The sequence below is a fragment of the Nilaparvata lugens genome, chromosome 4 (assembly GCF_014356525.2).
Source record: "Nilaparvata lugens isolate BPH chromosome 4, ASM1435652v1, whole genome shotgun sequence".
Classification (NCBI taxonomy): Eukaryota; Metazoa; Arthropoda; class Insecta; order Hemiptera; family Delphacidae; genus Nilaparvata; species Nilaparvata lugens.
This window is the reverse complement of record NC_052507.1, coordinates 38,370,363-38,396,767: the sequence shown is the minus strand read 5'-3', so window position 1 is coordinate 38,396,767 and position 26,405 is coordinate 38,370,363. Positions and strand designations below refer to the sequence as shown.

The following is a 26,405-nucleotide window of genomic DNA, read 5'->3' as shown; positions in this document are numbered from 1 at the left end:
TTGCATAATAATTATCGGTTGTGTGGGCGGGGGAGGGGGTTGATGTATCAGTCTGGACACCATAATTATACTTTCCCAACCCAATATTTTGACAAATTCTACTCAGTTGTAATGGGAACAGACTTCACGATGTACACAAGAAATTTTACACATACCGTATGTGATATGAAATTCAAACTATAGATAGCTAGTGAATGGTTTGCGCAATTAACAATAAAATCAATTCAATTTATTTCCATCAACAAAAATATATTGATAAAACATTTACATTACAATTTAATCCACATTTCTCCACATAGACTATTGGTACGTTTGTGGAATTCCTATCTCTACGCATGAGATTACAAGGCCTAATGATACAGGTAGCTCTTGCATTGATAATATTGTAACAGACAATCATTCTAGTGGATGGGAAAGCAAGATTGTTTACACTGTTTTTCCAGATCACTTTGCTATAGGTCGTAAACTAAAACTAGAAAAAGATAATAATAAAATTTCAAACAAAGAAGTTGTTTTGACTAGAGAATTAAATGATAACAATAAATATATCTTCCTAGAAAGTCTTCAAAAGATAAATTGGATACAAGTGTATGAATTGACAGATGTCATTGATCAGATTCGTGAGTTCCAAAAACTATTCATATGGGCAGTAAATTTGGCTTTCCCATTGCGTAAAAAAAGTAAAGCAAAAGTAAATAGAAGTAAGAATAACTGGTACAGCTCTGAATTATGCAAGTTGAAGAGTAAATGTGAAAATCTGTATTATTTACTTAGAGATTATCCTAGTGAAGAGATAAAACAAGAATACCTCAAGTTGAAAAAATATTATCGCTCTGCTATAAAAAAGCTAAGTTAAATTATAATAATACAATTATAAAAAATAGTAACAATAAGACAAAAGCAGCTTGGAAAATAATAAACAATAATATTAGTGTTAATTGTAAATCAGGTAAAAATGAATGCAACATGTCCGAAAATGAAATTAACAGTTTTTTTTTTAGATAAAGTAGAACAGCTTAGTAGAAGTATTCCTGAAAGTAATTTCAATCATGACTATTCTATCAACAAAGTTCCTAAGCCAAAGGTTTGTTTTACGTTTAAAGACTTCAAGGTGGAAGAGGTTTTTGCAGCAATAAATGATATGAACAATTCCAATACTCTAGATATCTATGGATTAAACTCATTCATCTTGAAATTGGCTGCTCCAAATATTGCAGAGGTTTTGACTGTTATCTTCAATAAGTGCTTGAGCCTAGGGCTGTTTCCGGATGATTTGAAAAAAGTCAAGTTAATAAGAAAGGTGATAGATCGATTATTGATAACTATTGGCCGATATGTATAGTTTTACTAGCAGGAACCCGTGCTTCGCAAGGATCTATTTTCAAACTTGATAATCTGAAAACTTGACGTAGTGAAATTTTAAAGAACTTAAAATAGGCCTATAACCATCCTTGGTTAATTAAGAATCTAGCCTATAAGCAAAATTTCAAGTTATTAGTCCAGTGGTTCAGACGTGGTGATGCGTCAAACATAATTTTCCTATCCCATACGTGTATAAGCAAACTCTTTATTTTATTATAGATAAGGTTAACGACTGCGCAAGAGATAGGAGTGTGGAACAGAATAGTTGTGAAACTATGATAGCGCCAGAAGTGTCTCAAACACAATAATAGTAGGTACTACATGAACTTTTTGAAAGTGATTTAAAAAAAATATTGAAACAACAGAACTGAATGATGTCAACCTTATCATTCTACCTCCATTTAGAGAGGCTTTTGTTTGAGCCGAATGAAATCTTCTATCTTCTATTTATATATATGAAAAAATGAATGTCTGTTTGTGTGTTTGTTCCCTATGACTTGAAAAATACTTGACATAACGGCATGAAACTTTGGGAATATGTTGTGTGAATATTGGGGATGGTTTCTGATCAGAAATTTTAATAGGGTGGCTAATAATGATTATTTATTAATCTATTTTACAGACCTCTGTTTTCGAAATTGTCGGCCTAGCGGCTACCGAAGAACGGAAAGATGATCATGATTCAAGATCATATTGAGATAATATGATTTAGCATCTAAAGTTACCAGCTGTAATGAACACGTCACCCTATGATAAATTGTGTAAGCTACTGGTATTGCAACAGTAGTTTGGAGTTGAAGTGTAGTTGATTGGTACCAGCTGTAGATAATGGTTCCTTAGAAGACCTATACAAATAATTATCACTCCCCTATCATTGAGTAACCGGAAAATGTTGGGAAAATATTATTCACCTCATGGAAGAGAGTTGTTCATATTGCATTTATTATTACTGAAGAATGTCAGAATAATTCACAATTTTTTTGAATTTAGCTTAGCTTATTTTCATCCTGAAAATCCTAAAATAGAAGATGAAAAGAATATGTAATTCCTGGTAATGATTAATCGTACATCGCATATTTCCTGGACCATCTATTGACAATCAACTATGAAAACATTGAACTCATCTTTGAAAAACTAATTTATCCTATCTATTTTTTTTTAATTCAACACTTTACTGTTGGATATTACTACCAATTGATTGAGAAGAATATGTTTTGGGTATAATGAATGCTGCAATACTAAGCACATAGGAAGTCCGTATTTAGATGTGAATGAAAATATTGATTGTCAGATAAATTTCATGATTCACCAAATAAAGTGAAGTGTACATTGACTTTTGGCGGTACAAAGTTCGCCAGGTAAGCTAGTTGTAAATAAAGCTTTATTATTAATAGTCAACACTGGAAAAAAACAGGCTCAATCACCAGGAATACTATAAATTCTGTGAAGGACCAGTAAGCCATTAATTTTGATTAGTTTAATCACTTACATTATGGACAATCAATACGTATGACATTTATTAGCTACAAAAATAAAAAACTTTGATTGAAGTGATCCCGACTACTACAATATGAATAACCATTTAGATCAAATAAAAGATATTACTCACATCTCTCATCAACTCGTACTTCTTGTTCACAAAATATTAACACAAAAATATGAGTTATATTGAATGAACTCACGGCTAGTACTCAAGTTTGTCTTTTTCTGGCCATGCTACAGATGAATATAGGCTTATGTTTGACATCTTGTTTTTGTAATCTTTATGTCTATTAAGAATGTGTTTTTTTTTGGAATAAAATTTAAAAAAAAAGAATTATCAACAAACTCCTAACCAAAGAAAATATCTGTGCTCTGTTGTAATCGGAATGTATGAGACTCATACAACAATAGAACAAACACGTGGCAAGCTAGCGCTTTCGATTCAGGGAAATTAAATTCGATCAGCTGATTGATGAAATTATTTTAAGCTTTCCAATGATTATAACATATGTTAGAATATCATGTGTCAATTATCTCAGTTCCATATGGCATTCACCTTACCATGTTCATAACCTTACTAAATATGATCCTTTTTCATCCTTTGAAACCCTTAGAGGCAAAATATCTCAAAATCCGTTCTTAGTGCGCGTCTAGCATGTTTAAAGAATATTTGTGCAAAGTTTCAAGTCTGTAGGACAATTAGTTTGAGCTGTAGTGTGTTTTTACATCAAAATTTTCGAAAAATGCCCTCTCCTGGAACCCCTGTGCTCCTGATCAAAATTTTTCTGCATAGATCTAATTTTTTTTCGTGGCTGAACAAAAAAGTTCCTCATGACTTTGCTGTGCAATGAGCGGTTAAAAAGTACAAAATTTTGGGGGGGCCCCAGCTCCCTCAGGGGGGCAAATTTCTGAAAATCCTTTCTTAGTGGATTTTTTGAGGCTATCATAAACAATTGTGCAAAATTTCAAGTTTTTAGGCTCATTAGTTTGGGCTGTGGTGTGATTTCAGTCTGTCGTGGCTTAGCCTTTTATAAGTATAGAGAGAGATGTATATCAAACATTTTTGAAAAGCTTCTTTACGCTCAATTAACAGCTTATTTTGAACATAATAGACTACTCTCTGATAACCAATATGGTTTTAGGAGAAATCGTAGTACAGGCGACAATGTTTTGAGGCTTGTAAAAGAAGTAATCAACGATCTGGAAAACCATATATATGTCAAATTTAGAAGTTTTGATATGACCTTATGACCGTATAAAGCGTTTGAAACTGTTGATCATGCTATATTATGTCATAAACTATGTTATTACGGGTTGAATCAATTGGCTGTTGACCTTATTTATTCCTATCTTACAAATAGAGTACAGTATGTTTTAAAAAATGGCGAGTATTCTAGAGGTGGAATAGTCAAATACGATGTGCCACGAGAGTCCATTCTTGGTCCACTGTTATTCATTGTTTATATTAATGATTTGCCTAATATTATTGATTCTTGTAATGACGATAGTGCTTCGTATTTGTTTGCAGATGACTTAGATTTGAAAGTAGCTAATAAGAATAAAGATCATTTGTATTCTATCATATTGAATAATAACTCTAAAATTGAAGATTGGTGTGCAGCAAACAATTTGAGCATTAATTCCACAAAAACAGAGGATATAACTTTTAGCTATGACAGAAGAATTAATGACATAAACTCAATTAAGTTTCTTGGCATGAGAATTGATACCAACCTGAATTGGAAATGCCATATAACATACATAATTAGAAAAATCAACAAGGGCATCTTCCCTCTACGAAGATTATGTAATACAATTATTGTAGATATGTCTGTTCTAATGAGTGTTTATTTTGCCCATATTCTTAGCCTTTTGCTATATGGAATCCAGCTGTGGGGAAATGGCTCAACTACTGACATCTTGTTTAAATGTCAAAAGAAAGCAGTGAGAATAATTTGCCATAAGGCTCCTCTTACTCCATGCAAATCATTATTTATTGAACTCGGACTATTAACACTGCCATCTTTGTATGTATTGTCATGCTTGATCTCAGTGAAGAAAACTGAAAATGAATATGATGTTAACTCTAGTATACACCAACATAACACTAGAAATAGGAATAATATAAGAGTAGAGTATTGTCAATTTACAAGTTCCCAAAAAAACTGGCAATACATGTCAATAAAACTTTATAACGCTTCGCCTGAAAATATCAAAAGAATGAGCTTTAATAGTTACTGTAAATATTTAAAAAAAAACACTGGTCAATGAATGTTTATATAAAGTTGAAGATTTCTTTGTAATCGATTTTTAAACTGATGTTTTCTGTATTATTAATGACGTTGTTGTAACATTTTTATGTTGCGTGACAATAAATTATTCGATTTGATTTGATTATCTATAATAGCTGTATAATACAAAATCCTGCAGAATTCTGCATTAACATTATTCTTACATAATTATTACAATAATGGAAATAGATAAATGAATATAAATCATAAATAGTTTTTTTTTCATAAACAGAGCATGATGTCGTAGATTTTTCTATTGAAGATTACTATAGTATTATGTTGGAGTATCTCCTATTTTTTTTAAATTACTTATTATAATGTTCATAGTGCTGCATCACAGTAACTGAGTTAACAGAGTTTGCATATTGGAATGTATCATAAGGCGAGTTTATTAGGGCTCCTAATGCCTCCCGACCAATACCAAGCAACCAAGCAACATCTTATTTTTGAAATTATCCACACTGCATCCTTCAGCCTCTTTTATTGTAATTGGAAGATTGAGATGAAGTAGGTGAGCGATACGAAATGGGTTGTTATCGACCGATGTTAAGGTAGCTCTAGGTGTATTAAATCCAAAATTCAACATATGTATTGTTGGGTAATTATGGTGTAGCTGTGTAAAAATTTCTGTTCTGTACGATTTGATAAAAATAAGAAGAGTTTTAATGTAGATTTGTCTTATGTCAAGAACAGGAAATTCGGTGTAGAGTTGTTCAGAAGGAAATCGGATATTTTTATTTAACATTTTTTTGATAATTGATCTCTGTGTGACAGCTAGTGGATGCAGCGCGGCGGCCGAGACTCCCCCCCCCCACGCCAGGACACCATACTGGAGCAACGACTGCACGTACGCAAAGTAAACCGTCCTACACAGACCCACAGTAAGCACCCCTCCAAGTTGCAAAATGGCGTAAATGAGTTTTCTAAGCCTTTTTTAACTCCCTGAATGTGTGGAACCCAGGATAGTCTATGATCAATTATTATACCTAAATATTTGTATTGATTCACACACTCAATAACATTGCAGCCGCAGTCCACCGACTGCAGGTCACCACATGGGTGGAGGGCCAGCCGTCTCGGAGCAGGGTCACTGTCACTTCCGAAAAATATTGGCAGATGCTTGGTTTTTTCTATATGTTAAGGTATTCTGCTCCAACCAGCGTTTGATTTTGACGAAGTCTGCCTCCGCCTGTTCGTAAGCTTCGTCCCACGTGCAGCCGGACGACACCACCGCCGCGTCATCAGCAAAAGGGAACAACCTGCCACCCGTGGAAACCTTCTCTAAATTATTATTGATATATATCAGGAACAAGAGCGGCCCCAGTGTACTTCCCTGAACCACTCCATAGTCGATTCCAGCCATTTCACTGTCAATGCCATTATTTATACTAAACTATTGGATGCGGTTCTCCAGGTAGCTTATGAACCACTCCAACGATTTAACACCCATGTAATGCAATTTTGAAATCAACTTATGTCGATCTATGGAGTCGAATGCTTTTATATAATTATACATTTTTATATAATTATGAATGCAGCTTTAATATAGTAAAGATCTAAAGACTTATTGATACGTCACGTAACTCACGTGTTATTCAATTATTATTACAACACTACTCTACAATACTGAATTATATCTACGTTTTTACAAGCGTGATAGTATTACCATTGAATAATCATTATGTATAATTGAACACTTCCTTCATATCCAAGTTACCAAGTATATACAGTTATTTTAGAAATTTATGATATTACCATAATAGTATCACTATTGAGAGGACGCAACAGACTCACGATAACATCAGTAAACAATACAGATCGCATTTAAAAAGAAGCTGAACAAAAGTTCGAACAACTTCAAAGAGGTCTGCGGCCGTTTCTTGGAGTTGGACGAGTATTTATCGCCGCCATAAATATCGACGTATTATTGGGGCATTTGTTGAATGGAGGCGTAGGCCTACACCCTACACCCGACAAACACTGCCTGTCCGTGATGCATGAGAACATGAAAGCAGTCCTTCCACTAAATTTGTCATTGACGCTGGAAGCCAGTTCTTTTTTTCAAAGAAAATTTGAAAGTTTTCAAACAGATTCTTGTTCACTGCGGAAACGAGAATGAGCCATTATCCGATTACTATTGACTTGGAATGATGGAGAATATTTTTAGATGGTAAAAGTACTGGAAGCATTGGATTATTAAGCTGGACTCCAATACAACAATGACAATGAACAGTGAAAATATATAAAACTCCCTTAAGCTCTGATGGAATTCAGACTCGCATTCATACTCGCTCGGCCGGGCTAAGTGAGAATAGTCACATTGGAACAAGTGTGAATTATATTTTTGCTGTTTACTGTCACTGTTGTGAGGGAACTCAGCTTTTTCGTTCAATAGTTGAATAACGCAGAAACCTAGTTCTTTTTTCAAAGAAAATTATTATTGTTCAGTTCACTGTGGAAATGTCAGTGAACAATATTCAATGATTATTGAATGCTGAAACCTAAATTCGCATTATTATTGGAATGATAGCTTGTTAGATTGATTGAAAACATTAAAACCAGTAATTTATTGAAGCGATTCTATATACTAGTTTACACCATCATACAATTCATTTTATATGGATATATCTACAACATCACCTTCACAGCATCACAGGGAGTTAACTTGTTAGTAGTACCTTATAATCTACCTTATAATCTCGTACGTTATCAATGTTGAATCGAAAACTACCGGAAAAGCATAAGGAAAGGGAATTTGGAAACGAAAAACAAGGTACGTTTGGATAAATTTTGAAAATCAGACTCCAATTATTTCTCATTGAGACTCAAGATGATTGGAGAATTGTCAGATGAAGCAATTACTACAAGTGGGAATTCGACTACAGCATCCACGTTCTGAGTGATCAGTGTTTCACTTATTGAATACGAAGAGTAAATAAAATCAATTTCAAAGAGATTCAACATGTGATTTCCTAGCTATAATCTGTATTTCCTTCACTTTCAGATTGGTAAGAATCTCAAATCGATAATCACGAAATATACCTCAACAATTTGACATAACTCCGAAGTCGTACAAGCTCATCCAACCATACCTTGTTATTCGTTTCCAAATTTCCATTTCACATGAGTTCTCAGTTGTTTTCAATTCAAAATTGATAACTTTGGTTGGAAAATACGTAGTTTTCAGCAATTTGCATATTCCACATAATTTTCACGTTCTCAACCAACCTTCCAATAATAATATTGTCAGTGTATAGTTAACCGCTAATCAGCTAACAAACCATAGCATAACATTATTTTTTGAGTTTGTTGGTGATTTTTTCTCTCTATAATATGTTTGGCATGACTGTAATACATCATTTTTGTCACAGTTTGCTATGTGCATTGACAGTGGAAGAAGAGGCACGATCACTAATATGCATGCACTCTATTTACACGTTTCTGGTGTCGGTAGCTCGCCTCACTGCTAATTAATTTTTGCCGGTCTTAGTCGGTTTAGCAGGTTTTAATACGGCGTGATGGTGTACTGTGCCAAGCCAATGGAGTGCTGATAGTATCACACTACATGACTTACAACGTCTCACAAAATTATTCTCTCTAGCGAACCAAATGCAAATTACTTTTGAGAGGATAACATTTCAAAAAACATAAAATCTCTACAGAAGCTGCAATACATCATACAACATGCCCATACATGTCGTACCTTCCAGGTGTATGTTGATTAACATAGCAGTAAGTTTCAAAGAAAATGCAGTTTTCTTATTACTCGATAGATTTTACAGCTTGCCTTCAATTCCATTTTTATTGGTTGTTAAATTGAATGTTGTTGAACATTGAGTTAATTTCTTATTGTTGATATGATAGTATAGAAATAAAGAAGCTGTTAGATGAGACAAATTCACTCTCACTCAATATTTCTATCTAACATTATTTTGTGATCACCAGTGAAACTGTATTTGCCAAAGATATTTTGTATGATAGTTCAAGGTGATTTTACAGGCTGCCATTTTTCCATATAATTATATGGAATGGAATTATTGCATAATGATATAATTTAATAACAAACAAAAACAAATGTTAGTTTTCTAGAAAACTGGGTTAGGTCGTTAGATTATTCAGCATCGAGATTCAATATATTCGATGGGATTGAGTGGTGAGTCACGATTTCAATGGATTCTTGTGGAAATACAACAATAAAATAAATGGAATGAGATTCAGGTTGTATTTCAAATATTGTTGATCAGAGGACTTCCTTACTAAAAACCTATAATAAAAGTACCTCATGTTACTGCCAAGACGGTTGAATCTTGATATTTCTTGGGATACACTTTCCAATGAAGTACCGTACGAAATTATAGTCCCACCTGAAATAAAAAAGTCATACATTACTACATGAGTTAAACCATCTATACATTTGACGTTAGATGAAGCAATTTCTAATAAGAAAATTTAGGAGGAAAATCAGTATCACAACTCTCTTCCAATGAATTAATGTTGAAATGCAAGGATTCATCATTATTTAAAATATTTTTCTCAATTCACTAATACAATATCATTTGTCGTATTTACTTGTTCGATAAAATAAATACTTCAACTACAAAATTTTGCCATTCGTTATTACTACAGTGTTATATTCTCGTATATAAAGGAAGTAAGTAACTGTATCAATAGTACAGTAGCTTCATATAGTAACTGTATTTATTACTAATGTGTATTTATTCAGTTGTATGCAGGAACTCTGCTAAAGAGCAGACGAGAGAATAGTCGGAGTCAGTGTCAACTCAAAAACAACACACAATCCGAAACGAATTTGGCGTCTTCTTCGAACCAGAAACAAACCTGCTCACTACTCACTGGGACACTGCACACGATTGATGTTTGCCGATAACTGAGATCGGGCAGCAAAGACGACGACAGAACGACCGATGGGAGGTTTTTCATAATTTGGAACAGATTGTCCTGAAAGAACATTTTCAGGTGCCTTTGGGTGCAGGAGAAAGGAGACCGGCCCGCCAAAATTCAGGGGTAGAAATTGACCAAGACTAGAAATAAATGTTTTAGAGATGGTTCAATGCTTTACCCGCCACACTTCTTAATCCATTCAAAGTAGATGTTACGTCTCTCATAGTCAATGAATGAATTGACTTGAGTTTGTGTAATTGCTTTACACAAACACACATCAACACACACACAAACAAACTTTAATCGGCCCGTGCTATCGTGCTTGCTGACCCCTAAACCCCCTCCCCACTCCTGTTGACCCTCTTCAAAGGTGCCGACAGCAATTTTCACGACGCATTACAATTTTAAATCGTTTTCACCGCCTTATTAATATCGTTATTGTACCTCGTTATCGTTTTGAAAGCTGCATGATTAGTTTGATTGATGATATTAATTTTGAGATGCTATTAGACATTTTTGTGTCTTTTCAGAAGCTTGTTTTTGTTTAATTCTAATAATGATTATTGTTGTGGGAAATGAGAATGGAGCGAATTTCTGAGAAAACTTATTCACTAAACAATGACCGGAATTTTCAACAGAACTAGAAGATAGCGATTCCTAGATTACATGAATTATAAGAAAATTCTTAAACTTTTTGTTTATGATTGAATTGTTTGATGATCAACAAAGAATATTGAATACTCTGGTCTAGGCTTGAATTACTGTAAGTCTCAGAACATTAGAATAATATGAACAGAGCCACATTGAATTACCATATTTGGCAACAAAAAATACAGAACAATAATATAAGGTGAGAGAAAACTTGTTTCACATATTGTTTCGATTCAAACCAACGAGGCTCTCAAGTTCCATGAATATTCAAAATCAATATTTGCAAATCAAGAAGATTCTGGAGGATAAAGGGTAATAATATATTTTTGAAATCACGATATTCACTTTCTTGTTCAGGGATAAAAATGAGAAAATCAAAGCACCCTATTTTTAGAAGCAATAGAAGTTTTTAAAACTATATAGGTTGAATCATGTGAGAATTAGTTAAAGTAATTGTAGGTTTCAAGAGTAAGATAGTGATGTGAAAGAGAAAGTAGGCGTCACAGAGAGAGATGATGATTGATGGCAAGAGGGTAGGAAGTAGACATGTGTGTGTGTGTGTTTGTTAGCTCAGCACAGACATTGGACGGAGAGTGCAGCGCAGTCTCTTTGAAGAGTGAAGACTAATTATATTACAACAGCATAATGTCGTCGTTCAAAGGAAGAAAATATTAAAAATGGAATAGACTGAAGGGTAGAAGAGAGGTCGACCAACAAAGAAGAGGTAGAAGTAAAATAGATGAATGAAAATGAGGTTGATGATGAGGATTATGGGAAGGATGAGGCTTAAGATGAGGGTGAGGTGAGTATAAGGATATGTATAAGAATAAGAATGAGAATAAGAGTATGAAGATGTAGATAAGCATGAGGATAAAGATAAAGATGATGATGATTATGATGAGGATGAGAATAGGGATGGGAATGAGTATGACGATGGGGCTGAGGATAAGAAGAAGTAGGAAGATGTGTAGCAGAAGATGAAAGAAGGGGGCACAGAAAAAGATCAGGTTGTAGAATAAAAAGTTTTAAGGCAAGGAAGGAAGAAAAGCGGAGCGAAGGGAGGTGAGAGAATAGAAAGGATGATTATGAGAAGGAGGAAGAAAATGTGCAACAGAAGTTGAGAAAAGGGAGGAAAGAAAGAAAGGAATAGTTGGGAGAGCAAAATGAGAGTGGGAAGCGTAAGAGAAGTAAGGATGCAAAGAAGCGAAGACATACGGAGAGATAAAAGCAAAGAGAATTAGGAGAGGAAGAAGGATATACAGCAGACGATGGAAGAATGGAATCGCAGAAGAAAAAGAGAGGATGAGAGAAAGAAGAAAAATGAGATATGAAAAAGTGATAGAAATAGGAGAAAACCGAAGAAGAAAAAATTGTGTAGAAAGGGGATAAGAGCAAGAAGAATAAGGAGAAAAACAAAAAGTTTAGAGGGGCCAAAAGGAAGGAATGAAAAGGGAAAACAAGAAAAAGATAGAGAATTGAAATGGAAAACAGATTAGAGGAAATAAGGGAAGAGCAATATCACCTAAAACTATAAAGGAGAAGAAAAGAAAAAATGAAGAGAGAGGAGAAAAAATGAAATGGTCACGTAAAGAGATAAGAATAGCGTGAAGGAAAACGGAAGATTAGAAGAAGAAGAAGAAGAAAAAGAGGAGGTGATAGTGTAGTCTGCTAGAATAGACAGATGAGCGCTGTCATCAAATTAGTGGCATATAACTATCTCTGTCGGTCGGCAATTACTCGCTAGCGCACAAAGGCTTCCTTGTCATATGCCTGGTGCTCTGTGCTCTGTGCTCTGTGCTCTGTGCTCTGTGCTCCATGCCCATCAGACACACACATAACGTATCGTGTGTACTCGCCTTTTTAGGGCGCATCATCATTTCGCACTTGACAGTTTCGTGGCATGGCACAGAGTGCAAAAGGCGAGACGTAGCATGCGAAAAACGTCCAAATTTGCAGGTCGTTCATTGAGGAGCCGTAGTTTTTTTACTCTAAACAACGGAATAACGGGGATTTACCCCTTTCTAAGAGACTTACCTATTGCTAATATCATGGTTTTTCAAGGAGATGGATGATAAATTATGTACGGGAACAATATCAAATGATATTAGGAAGAAAATCTGAGAAGCAGTGGTGAAAACTCATCAAGTGGAGATATATAATTATTGGTCAGTGAGCTGAAGCTTTAAATAATTGGTGACCAACAAATGGAATTTCTGATACAAGTTTGTAAAAATAGAATTGAAATTTATTATAGCCAGTGCACTCTGGATTTCGTTGGAAATCAGCATTGTCATATACTATGCAATATCACAATAAGTTCTATCTAATTGTAAGAGGATGTCAAGTGATGGGTAGAAATTGTCTAACAATGGTCTTGTTGAAGAATGTTTCAAGACGCTAAAGTTAGTTCTTGGTTGAAAGGGATTGAGAAGTAGACTCATCCGAGGTCCTTCTTACATCACTCATTTTGTCGATGTATGGTTTCTTGCTTCGTCTGTTTTTATATGCAGCCTTGTATTTGGTATGATTCTTATGAATGAAAATCATATTTGAACAAGTGAACTGAAATGTAACAATTACTAGAGTGAGCAGTACCAGAACACAATTTGAATTTTATTCTGTCCAAAATCTCAATTCAATTTTCAATATGGATCATCTATCAACACAGGTACAAGATCTCTTTTTCAATAAGTTGAGAAACTGATTGAATCCAATATGATCTTGAATAGTAAGATGGAGGACTTCCATCTGGAAAAGCCGGGAATATTTATTGAGCACAGTATTAGTTTATTTCAAATTTTAGAATCCCTGGCTGCAATGATATAATATTATTGTGCTCAGGAATACTGTAAAATTTGTACCAAAAAGTACCTGTTTTATTACTGCATGTAATCAAATGAATACAATATTCAGAGAGGGGGTGATTCTTCTGTGGTATGTCATTGAGCAACCTAACCGGTACGACCATCAACTGCAGTAATAAAACAGGAAATATCTTTGCATAGTGCCTACTTTGATACTTTGACCGTCTGATCTGAACGGTAATTTATAGAATCAATAATGTGGAGTGAAGAGATCGATCTAAAAGAGAGAGGTAATGGTTGAACGACAGTTCATATTTATTGATGCTACTAAAATAAACCAAGTAATTATTGGATTGATAATGAGATCAAATTAGCCGTCAAATGTGTCGTAAATAAAATTCACTCAATGGATACAGTCGGGTCGGGCAGGATGAACTGATTGACAAATAACATATTATCAGTGATGTAAAGCCTACAAATAGGCCTACATTCCAAAAATAGTATCAGAAGGGGGAAAAAGTTGATTGGTAAACCAAAATAGATCAATTATTCTCTATATAAGATTGAAAGCTACGCTGGTTTATGTAACAGGAAAGTCTTTGATGAGAAACGAAAAGAATGAATTATCAAGAACTGCTTTGATATTGTAGTATATTATTTTCAATAAGTTGAGAAACTGATTGAATCCAACATGATCGTGAATAGTACGATGGAGGACTTCCATCTGGAAAAGCCGGGAAAATTTATTGAACACAGTGTTAGTTTATTTCAAATTTTAAAATCTCTGGCTGCAATGGTATAATTATTGTGCCCAGGTATACTGTAAAATTTGTACCAAAAAGTTACATCATATCCACATTATCGAACTAATAACTAGAACTAATTACCTATCTAACTGTCCAACTTCGTATTTGTACCAATCAACTTGTGTATGTGTAGGCCGATTGTGTATGTGGTTAACAAGTGGTAAAGAAAACGTGAGTAGACAATAAAAAAGTAGAATAAAGTACAAACTTCTGAATGGTTTCACGCTAAGCAACAGGATCCTGTAACCAGACTGAAAAACTATTCAATTTCCAGCTGAAAGGAATAAATATTATTTACGACCTGCGGATATGGCTATTTGTCTTTTTTGTATTGATCTGTCTCGTTATCAGACGTAATAAAACACAGATGGGTTATTAATGGGTTTCTTCTTGAAATCTGACTGATGAAAATGATTCGAATGTTGTTCTATGTTCTATGTTCACTTCTATGTTCTCTCGTCAAACTGTACCGTATGGAGATGAGCTCCTCGTTCAAATCCCATCGAATATTAAATCAATAAATTACTTACTTTCCTTTCAAGGACTGACCTATCAATTCACAAATCACCATTATAAATCCATTCAAGAATTCAAGTGGCATTTGTCTCCCCAGTGAAAGAATAAGTTTTAGATGATTATTTAAATTCATAGATATCGAATGAGAAGAACATGAGTAGAAGAGACTTGAGAGAACTAATCAAAATGGGTGAAATCTGTCTTGGTGCAATCTGATATAGGGGGGCATTCGATATTTTGATGGTTTATAATATTGTTCTTCGAAGATAAGATGTGAATATTCATGACGGATGAGAATTTTGAAGTCTGGGTAAATATGCTTTAGTATGGATGATAAATAAGATGGAAAATATTAATACTGAAGAGGACGAAAGAAGGAAAATAAGAAACGATATGGAGGAGTCCTCAGATGAGTTAAGATTAACGCGCCTGCTACTACCGTTGTAAGGGTGACCACGTGAAGAACAGCCGACTCGGAGGTTCGGAACCCACCAAAAGCTGTAGGTCCTGTCATTTTTCATCATCATGATCCGTCTGTCTCATGACGCACGCACAAACCTGGAGCTCATTTAGGCATCACACGTTAAATAATATTAAACAGAAAGGAAGGCAGGATGGAGAAAGACGGAGGTAGAGAATAGGGTGACAAGCAAAACGATAAAGATATGATACAGGATATTACAAAAAAGTGAAAACTCAGTAAGAATGGAGAGGATAAGAAGAAAGAAAAGGATAGAGATAGAATGATGTGGAGGAGAAGGTACAAAATTGGAAGAGTGTGAAGAGGAGAAGGTGAAAAAGAAGGAGGAGGAGGAGGATGAAGAGCGAAACAAAGAAGAAGATGGAGAGGATGGAGAGAGATGGAGTAAGAAGGAGGCGGATGAAGAAAATAAGTATGAGAAGGAAGAAGGAGAGGAGAAGTAACGGGAGTAGAACGATGAAGAAGAGTAGTAAGAGGAGTAGGAAGAGGAGTAGGAAGAGGAGGATTATAAGGAGGACGAAGAGTTTGAGGAGGATGAGAAGGAGAGAAGATGAGGAGAAGCATGAAAAAGAGTAAGATGAGGTGGAGAAGAAAAAAGGTAGAAGAAAAGTGCAATAAAATTAGCCAATAAAACGTGTGTTGGCACACAGTAGCCAACATATCTCTCTCACTCTCTCTCCCACCAGTAGCAGTACAGTGTGACTTCTGCAAGAATGATCTGTGGTAAATTCCCTCTCTCCACATTCTGGAGTGCAACTCGTGAGTTGATTAGCATTAGCAGGGTGGTAGCAACACCAACCAACAAATCTTTTTCGGCTGCTGCTACTGCATGTTCAAGTTGTAGCCAACTCATCGAATAGCAGAATGAATTTCTGTCTCCTTTAGTGGCTCGCCGCTCGCTAATGAGACGACACCATTCTGAATGTCTTTTGACTAACGTTTCTCGGTTTCTGTTATATTCTCCTACTATGTTTCTTTAATCTTCATCGATGTTTCTCTTCCACTCTTCTCCAACTAAACGTTCCATACTGCTCACTAACATCATTCTCTCTTTTTAAACAAATTCACTCTGCTAAGTAAGAATAAAGTACATGGTTTTTTCTCTTTCAGTGTTATTGACAAAGTGTGTCACTCCGACTATTTCTGACAATTATTATTTTCCCTTAGGTAGTCGGAGGGACTAAGTATTATGTGATGTTGAATCATTATTTGGATTTTAAAATAAACTAAACCAAGCAATAAAGTTGACATAGCTCTCACCTCTTACCGGCTGGCTTGGAAGGAAACTGCAAAAAGTGGAACCTTCAGATTAATCTAAAAATTATTTGAAAAGAATGATGATTTCTGGGAAGGAGGTCAAATCTGGTGTTTGGCGGTTCAACCAATGAAAGTTGTGAACACATACAGTACCTAGGAATAATATTGACGTTCCTATTGTCATTGAAGGATCATTCTAGAGAGAGATCGTCAGCAACAAAATCTCAATAAATTTACAGTACTACAGAGATGGATGGGAATATAGATATTACATGATCCATGAGTTTAATTTGTAATTCAACTGCACAAAACCTAATATTGTCCTGTCTCGTTTCCTCTCTTGTAGGGTGATAAGTTACTTCTTTCGTTATAGTTGTATTAATTTTCTATTAAAAGTAAGAATAAGCAGCTTGCCAACACTTGACGGCACATTGCCATGGTATTATCCTGACTGACGATATTGACTGTGTCGAAAAAAAATTCATAATAAGACTTTCAGATTTATAAGACTCAAGAGATATGAAAGATATTATTTATTAACTCAAGAGAGTTTCAAGAGATATGGCATCTTCTACTACTGTTGATTTTATTTATAAATACCTGAAGCAAACAGGACAATTGAGCACAATTCGACTCCCTCTTGCCTGTTTCCTCCTCTCCAGTATTGGGCTACTCCAGTAACTTTCTAGTTACTAGGTTAGCGGAAGCAAGTAAGCTGAGCGTTGTGGTCACTCACTTGATCCTAAAATCTATTCAATAACGTGTCAACATGATTCAAGTCATTTGCTTCCAAACAACCTCACTCGAGTGGCTAGAACGTCTACTGGAATCGTGTTCTTTATTTCTAATATTTACAGTCATAATTTTTAGTTCCTGGTCTTCATTATTGCAGTGGACGCTCTAGTTACTGGAGTTTTATTTTGCTGAGGGTGGTGCCTACGTAACTTCCAGACTAGTGCGTGGGAGGATGATGATGAGAGATAGTGGAAGCATGAAACTTGAACAGTGTGGATACATATTTGAAAATATTACTAAGGTTCAAGTATGTGTCCACACTGCTCAAGTTACATGCTTCCAGTAACTTGCCTCCACTTCCGAAACCAGAAAACATGTTAACGATCGTATTTTGGAATCATTGTGAAAACCAGACATCACATCAGATAACATTCATCCACCATCTGGATGTTGATAAAGTTGAGACCTGCTTTCTACCTGGCCGAATAATGGATAGGTGGAGTTACATCTTCCCGGCTCGGCTACAAAATGGCGGAGCCCATCACTGATGAAGCGCTAAAAGAAACTTTATTATTGTGAATGTTCCAATGGTAATCATATCGCATGCATCAACCCACTATAGCCCTGCTTTCCCATGAATTCCTGTTCAGTTCGTTAGAAAGGAAATGTATCTTTGTTTCTTATGGGAATAACCACATATTGTATGTTTTCAGATTTGTGAACACTCCCTGGAAAACCGATAATATCGAAACCGAAAACAGTCGTTCGAGGCGAGCGGACGTCCATATCACAGCAGAGCTCACATAACGAAAATTTCCATCCTAACCTTCAAGTTCAAAACTCCCATTAAAATTATTATTTATTAATTCAGTGATGGCGCAGTGCTATTATTGCAACAGTTCTCTGCCAGCATCCGGTGACGTCGTTACTTGTTTTGGGTGTAATAATAAATTTCATTTTGGGTGCAGTCTCAAAGAAACTACATATCGTCGTATGTCGGAGGACGAGCAAAAGAAGTGGCGTTGTTTCCATGTGTGCAAAAACTCGAAAGGGGCAACAGGGATCGCAACTCCAGGTTATGAACCCCCTAGTGATAACATTAATGAACAGGATTTTCGTACAATGCTCCATTCTTTGAACACTAAATTAACAAGTATTGAAACGACTGTTAATTCTGTACAGGCGAGTCTGGTGTTCATCTCCGCTAAATTTGATGAACTTCTCAATGAAATAAAAGTTCTACGTACCGAAAATAAAAACTTGACTAGTGAGATTGCCAAACTGAACAAAAAAATTAGCGCGAAGGATATTATCATTAACGATCTTAGGATGCAGGTTAATGATCTTGAACAATACGGTAGAAAAAATAACTTGGGAATTCACTGTCTTGATGCAACTCATAGGTCTCGAGCAGTTAATTCTTAAGGTTGATAATACAGCTAATCTTATCATTATCGGTGATGCGAACCTAGATATCCTTAAATCCAATGATCGATTTGTACAGTTATATGAATCAATGATTTTTTCTTATGGTTGCAAAAAAGGTATTTCTGCTGTCACAAGAGAAGAGCTCAGACAAAATATGCTCACTTGTATTGATCGTTTATTCTTACGTCTAAATAGTAATTTGATTTCTCATACCGGAGTCATCAATGTAAAGATCTCCCATCATTATATCATTAGTTGCAAAATTCATTACAACCCACACTCGAAATCCATTCATGACCAAAAAGTATTCAAAACTATCATAGATAAGAAAAAACGCATATCTTTATTAAAACAAAGTGAATGGAATAGTTGCCAATTATTACTTTCCTCTCCCAATTTGGTATATGACATGATTAAATTAAATTTTGATAGACAAAACAATCTGAGAAAATTATTCGTATTGAAAACAATCATTCCAATGATTTAAAAAATAACTGGATGACAAATGAACTAATAAGCTCAAAATAAGAGATATCTTACTCAGGCGTACCAAAAGCAACCCTAAGAATACTGTGTACAAAAATGTTTAAGGTACAGAAGCTTATAGGAAAAAACTCAATAAAAATATCACACATGCTAAACGAACTTATAATAAAAAGCTTCAATGATTCAAAAAACAATATCAGAAAGAAATGGAAGTGTATAAATGGTATTTTAGGACGATCATCAGACGTCTCAGATAGTAGAATTCTTAAAGATTTCTCTTACAAATTCTCAAATCCAGACCAAATTTGCTCAGCCTTCGCGGATTCCTTCATAACAAATATTAGAAATACTTCCCATTTATGTCCAATAATCCTTGATGACTCTGTTTCAATCCCACCTAATCACAACTTTTACCTAAGACAAGCTACTATTCAAGACATTAAACAAATAGTTCATGATATGGATAAAAACAAATCCCCTGGATATGATGGTATAGGTGTATTGGAATTGCAAACCCTTGAAGACTATTTTTGTACTCCCCTTTGCCGCATGATCAACCTATCTATTTTAGAAGGCATTTTCCCCGACTCCCTGAAGATTTTAATAGTTAAACCAATTCATGAATCTGGTGCACGTGATAACTTCAATAATTTCAGACCAATCTTTAAATTGTCAGTACCAGAAGAAATTTTTGAAAAATATCTATTAACACAATTAAATAAATACATACTCCAGAACAATATTATTTCAAATTATCAATATGGATTCCAAAAAAGAAAATGCACTGAGTCACTTCTAGTGAATTTTACATATAATATAAATACTCTCCTGAATGACAGATATCATGTTCTTGCGCTATTCATAGATTATTCTAAAGCATTTGATACACTTAATCATAGGATACTTCTTAAAGAATTACTTAATATTGGAATTACTGGCAATGTATTAAAATTGTTTGAGAGCTATTTGAGTGATAGACACTTTATGGTCAACCTAGGGGGCAATCACAGTGGATTATATAAATGTGACGATTTTGTGGTTCCGCAGGGGAGCATTTTAGGTCCCATTTTGTACAATATCTATGTAAATTCAATTTCCAAAGTAATCAGACATGATGAAGTATTAATGTATGCTGACGATACAGCTCTGATTGTTGGACGTAAGAATTCAAAAGTGGCTGAGCAATAATTGATACAGTTTGATTACAACAGAATTCTGAAATGGTCCCATGACAAAAATCTCATAATCAACAGGGAAAAACTGTACTTATGCATTTTAAATCTCCACATCTGAGATGCAACGTAAATCCAACTGTATTGCCACGACTGTCATTGCCTTCATGCGAATGCTTCTCAGATCTGCACTTGTCCGTCTCTTACTTTAGTAAATAGTACCCGTTACCTTGGCATTATAATCGATAGCAGCCTGAGATGGTGTCCTCACATAGACTACATTTCAAAAAACTTCAAGCGCTTAACGCAAAATCTTTTATTTGCATAAAAATATCACCCCTGACTGCTTGTATCTGATTTATAAGTCCTTGATGGAACCAATAATTAGATATGGTATTGAATCATGGGGAAGTGCAGCCAATTATTTTTTATCTAGAGTTGAACGAATTCAATTGAGAACATTGAAATGTATAACTACTAGAATTCTTGATGTTTATAATATTGTTCCATACAACCCACGTATCTTACAAATATTCTATCATACCTTATCGCCCAAACATTTTTACCTTTTCAAAATTGTAATACTCCACAAAGACAATTTATACTATGGGCTCCTTGCTCCTGCCTCTCCCTACAATTCAAGATCTCCATCAATACATGTAGTACCCAGATTCAATAATATTTATGGTAAAAGATCCCTATATTATGTAAATCCTTACTTATTTAAGAGACTTCCTCCAAATATTCGTGACTACTCTAAGAAGGATGTAATGCTGTATCTCAATAATAACAGCACAATCAATTTATAAAACTAATGATATAACAAACGTTCACATAATTTAAGAAACGTCAAGTTAAATAAATGACAGCATGCTGACATTATTAGAATTTTTCAATTTTTGCTGGCTGAAGTTTTAAAATTCTCCTTTAATTGTCACTGCCGCCTGCCTCAACGATAAAAATGTATTATTATTGTTGTGTAAAACAATTTTTCCCTTTTCCTTTTTATTCCATTCCTTTCTAATAAATTTTCGTTATTTTCCCTATTTTTATTAATTCTCTATCAACATCTGATGTATAATTCTTATTTTCTTTTTGCAATTTGTATTTGTTTTCTTTCATCTTATACTTTTAAAATCGTTAAAGTGTATTATTTATTTTGTCTAAGTTAATTTATCTTTGTAACTTGTATTTTTTGTAATTGGGCACATTTTGATTTGATAAAAATTTTGATTTGATTTGATTATTCTCTTTCTGTCCAGCATAGAGAATATTCATTGGGAGGTATTCGTATTATTCGTATAGTGAGGTTCACGTTATAATGGCAGTATTTGATTAACATTAGTGTTGCATGTTGCTATCCTTGTCTACCATTCGACAAAGAATATAACGATATCATTTTCTAGCTCCGCAACTTTGCCAGATTAACAATGTAGAAATATAATTAATGAACAAAATATTGAATATCAATTTATTATTTAATCATTGAAAATATCTTTCCCCGACGAATAAAATATATTTGTTTATTTTTTACAAAAATGAACAGTTAATATTACATCAGATTTATCGGTATAAGCTATTTTCTATAGAAGGAAGTGATAAGGCAGAGAATCGGCCACACTGTAGTCCTATACTTTCTAGTGACATTATAACGTGAACCTCACTATAATAAAAAAGATACTCAGTCAGGAGACATTCGCAACTTAATGCAATTAGAAGAAATATCTAATTTTTCGTTTTTCACTTTCAAAATTTCATCGAAGCCAAACTGTGTCTAGCATTGCAATGAAGTGAGGAAGACCGCAAAAACAACTGAATGCTAGACTCGCTCAACTAACTACTAATTAGGCATTTTGATTCAAAAGTTCCATAGTTGGTTGAAAGGGGCGGGGTATGATTTATCACAACGTCTCCGTTTTTCAATGCTCTTAATTAGTCGGACCCGAAGATTTCCGGAGCTCTTCTTTCTAAGCGATGCAACGGAGATTGAAGCAATGTGTCGACTGTTGTCTCTCAAGATTCAGTGCTTCTTTATACGCCTACTATCTCAATCGTCACTATTTTGTTAGCTTAATGATTTACTTAAAGTCTGTTTTATACTATACTTGTGAAAATTATTACTCTTGTTGAGTATTATTATAGAATAAACTTACAGGAAACTAGCGTATCTTTCCCTATAACATGAGTGAATACCTTCAAAATAATATTAATAGGACCTTCGTTCTCAAGTACAGTACAGTTTAACGCTAGCCGTATATTGAAACGCTTCGCAACCAACGTGACGTGAGTCTGGTAAAATGTCATATTGTGATCATATTTTTGTTCACATTGAGATGAAGCTAGCACATTTGAACATTGGAATGTGATCTTATATTTTAGTATAATCTCTTCTTGCAGACCCGCGTCGCGACGTATCACTTGCAAGTCATGAGCCCGGCTGCACAAAAACCTGTCAAATTCCACAAAAAAGCTTTTGTGCAAACGGGTGTTAGAGCTACTTTACACCATTATTGAATGAATGATCTTGTGGAGTTTATTCAAGAATTTTGTGATTCAAATTCTAGTCACTTCTCAATTTACCATCAAGCTACCATGATGAAATTATTAATTGATTCGGTGACGTATGAATTCAAAACTTATGTTAGTTCTAATGTTGTTTCAAATATAATTTTATCTATTGGAAATTGAAACTTTAGTGCACCAACATAAACAATTCTCGCGGTTAAGATTAAGAAATCATTGGAAAGGTTATCTTTTTATAGGTTTTTTTTTTATTTCTCTATTATTTATCTCTATAAAGGTTATTATTTCTCTATAAAGGTTGGAGAAATAATCTTTTAGTCCAGTCAACGAAAGATTATAGAGGGAAAAGTTCAGAACACAATTTTTGACCCCGCAGCTCTTTTAAGGATAGTAAGGGGGTAAACATATCAAAAGTCCTCACTCCTTCCCTCTATGTTAAGGGGGTGTGGGTGGTTTGAAAATACCATATTTTGTTTTTTTGCACATATCTCGAACAATATGCGTCTTTCGGAAATGTTTGTCGAAAACAAAATTAAAGCTTACAAATTAACCTACAAGTTTTATTTGTCACATTTTTCCATATCTCTCATAGTTTTCTAGATATGAGCTCTTGGAGGTGTCACAATTTGAAGAGTAACCCTTCCGGCTCCGATTTTTCCATCTTTTTGGCCTTATAACTTTACATACTGAATTTTTTTGCCTTATATACGGAACTTTGGGTTGTAGAGGATCGAATTCTCTTCAATTTTATGTATTTTTTCACCATTTTAAGCTTTTCATCAATTGTTATAGCAGCGTTGTGTTGAAAGTGAAATTCTCAATACAGCAACAAGTGTCATCTTTATGGTACCATTCCATTGTCATAGCATTGTCATCAATTGTTATAGCAGCGTTGTGTTGAAAGTGAAATTCTCAATACAGCAACAAGTGTCATCTTTATGGTACCCTACTTTTAGTACAGGGGTTAGGGATGAGGATTTTCAATATGTTCAGCTCCTAGTCTTAATGAAGCTGCAGAGTCAAAATTGTTTTCCAGATATTTTGCCCAAATTACATTGTCAAATGTCTATTGTTGCTGTATTGAAAATTTCACTCTCAACACTAAAGCTGTTTTAACAATTTATGGAAAGCTTAAAATGGTGGAAAAATAGGTACATCAAATTGAAGAGAGTTTAATTCTCTACAACCCAACGTTAAGTACTCATTTTTCGATGCATTGTTGTTGAGTAATAAGCCCTGAACGTTGAAAAGGTGGAAGAAAAACTGTCTTTTTGCAGATTCTACTCTTTTAAAAGTGAATATCTCGAAAACTAAAGGAGATATCACAAAATTCTACTGTAAAAAACTTGTAGGAAATTCATCTAGCTTTATTTTCATTCAGTCAGTTATGTGGCTGTGATGCATTGTTTCCAAGATACATGCGTGTAAGCCATAAATACGAGTATATGGCTATACGAGTATTATAGCATTCTTGTAGTATATGGCAAGTATAAGCAATAATATTCCCACTTAGTATATGGTATTGAATTGTGGGGCAGTTCATCAAAAACGAACTTGGATAAAATTTTCCTCATACAAAAGAAAGCTGTTAGGTATCTGACGGGACTCGGATAAAACCACTCTTGTAGAGAAGCATTCAGATCGCTATCGCTACTGACTGTACACTCAATTTACATTTTCAGGCTGATCATGTATTCAGTCCAAAATAGAACGAATTTCAGACTTAGAGCCGATATGCATTTGTACAATACTAGATGAAGAGAAAACTTTGCAACTCAGCCTCATAGGATAAAGCTATTTGAGAGGAAGCCTAGTTATGCGGGGTGCAAGTTTTATAATAGACTTCCACGCTTTCTGAAGCTGTCGTCCACTAGCGATGAATTGAGAGGGTTCAAGGCTGACCTTTATAAGTTGTTGGTTGAAGGAGCATATTACTCGTTTGATGAGTTTTTTGAGGGCCATCCATGATGACTATTGTGATTTGTGTAAATTTGTAGATATTTTTTGTTCTGACTGATTTGTCGTGATGCTGAGATTATTTTCATATAATTGACGCATTCATGTGCATTTTGTGTATGTAGTTTGAGTAGGGACGATTGATATAGATTATTTATGTTTTATACAATGTCTCTGTGATTTTACCTGACTGTGATTGATTCTTTTTATTCTCCATTTACCTGACTGTGATATAAATGTTATCAATATTGGTATTGTTCAAATCATTAATAGATTGATATGTTGTTGTTGTTTTTCTGTTATAGTTAAATTCAATTATGATCTAGACTGATTCAGCAGTGGAACAAATAAGCTGTGATAAGATTTATATTGAATATACTATGGAATGGTAAACTTATAATAATATTGTATTGACTCTAAATTACTGTATGACGAAACTCTATGTTTGTAAAATCTCTTGAGTTAATAAAACATTATTATTATTATTATTAATGAAAAAAACTCAACTTTTAAACCACCCTGATCCCAAGGGGAAGGGATTTTTATTTATTTATTTATTATTTTACAAAGGCGACTTTCTAGAAGTATTTTAAGCCTAGGTGATGATGATTGTGATGAATGATAATACAATGAAGGTAGAGTTATGAATTAATAAAAATTATAGGTTATGCTATCCACTTGAGTTGATTTGAGTCCACTTTTCAGTTCAGAAAAAAATAAAATAAAAATTTTGAACATTTGATTTGATTTGATTTGGGATGAGGACTTTTGTTATGTTTACTTTCTAAGTAGTCCAAACAAAGCTGAGAAGTCAAATATCCCCTACGTGTTCCAAACGTTCCCTCCAAATTTCCCTGTGAATTGATCTATTGTTGTTAACTGAAGATTTTACACTCAACACTATAACGTCTGCATCAATTTGTAGGGAGATGCGTAAAATGATGAAATAATACAATCATTAAATTGATGAGAATATTATGTTTTATGAGCTCATGGTTAGCACGGAATTTTTCAATCAATCGTTAAAAAGAAATACGGCCAAAAAGATGAAAAACTCGGAGCCAGAAAGGGTGCTCTTCAAATTGTGACACACTCAAAAACTCATATCAAGAAAACAATGACAAATATCGGAAAATTTTACAGATGAGAATTGTAGGTCAATTTGTAAGCTTCAATTTTGTATTCGAAAAAAATTTCCGAAAGACGCATGTTGTTCGAGATATATGCAAAAAACCAAAATATGGTACTTTCAAAACACCCCCACCCCCTTATCACAAGGCGTAGGGGTGAGGACTTTTGATATGTTTATCCCCTAACTATCCTCAAAAGAGCTGCGGGATAAAAAACTGTGTTCCAAACTTTTCCCTCTATACATTTTTTTGAGCATTCGTTGCCTGGACTACAGTATATGAATAAATGTTACAAATGAATCTTGTAGGCTAATTTGTAAGCTTTAATTTTCTATTCGAAAGAAATTTCCGAAAGACGCATATTGTTCGAGATATATGCAAGAAAAAAATATTGTATTTTCAAACCACCCCCACCCCCTTAGC

The 26,405-nt window shown here is 34.4% G+C and overlaps 1 protein-coding gene and 1 long non-coding RNA gene across 2 annotated transcripts in view; one reads left to right on the top strand and one right to left on the bottom strand.

Annotated features, from left to right (window-relative positions):
* Positions 1–25,299, top strand: part of LOC120351164 — an 84,102-nt gene extending 58,803 nt beyond the window's left edge. The window contains exons 2-3 of the long non-coding RNA XR_005571213.1: positions 18,001–18,362; positions 25,158–25,299. This is a non-coding gene — a long non-coding RNA (uncharacterized LOC120351164). The remainder of the gene's footprint in view (positions 1–18,000; positions 18,363–25,157) is intronic.
* Positions 1–26,405, bottom strand: part of LOC111051806 (paired box protein Pax-1) — a 98,906-nt gene that overhangs the window by 63,563 nt on the left and 8,938 nt on the right. The gene's annotated exons all lie outside the window — the stretch shown is intronic.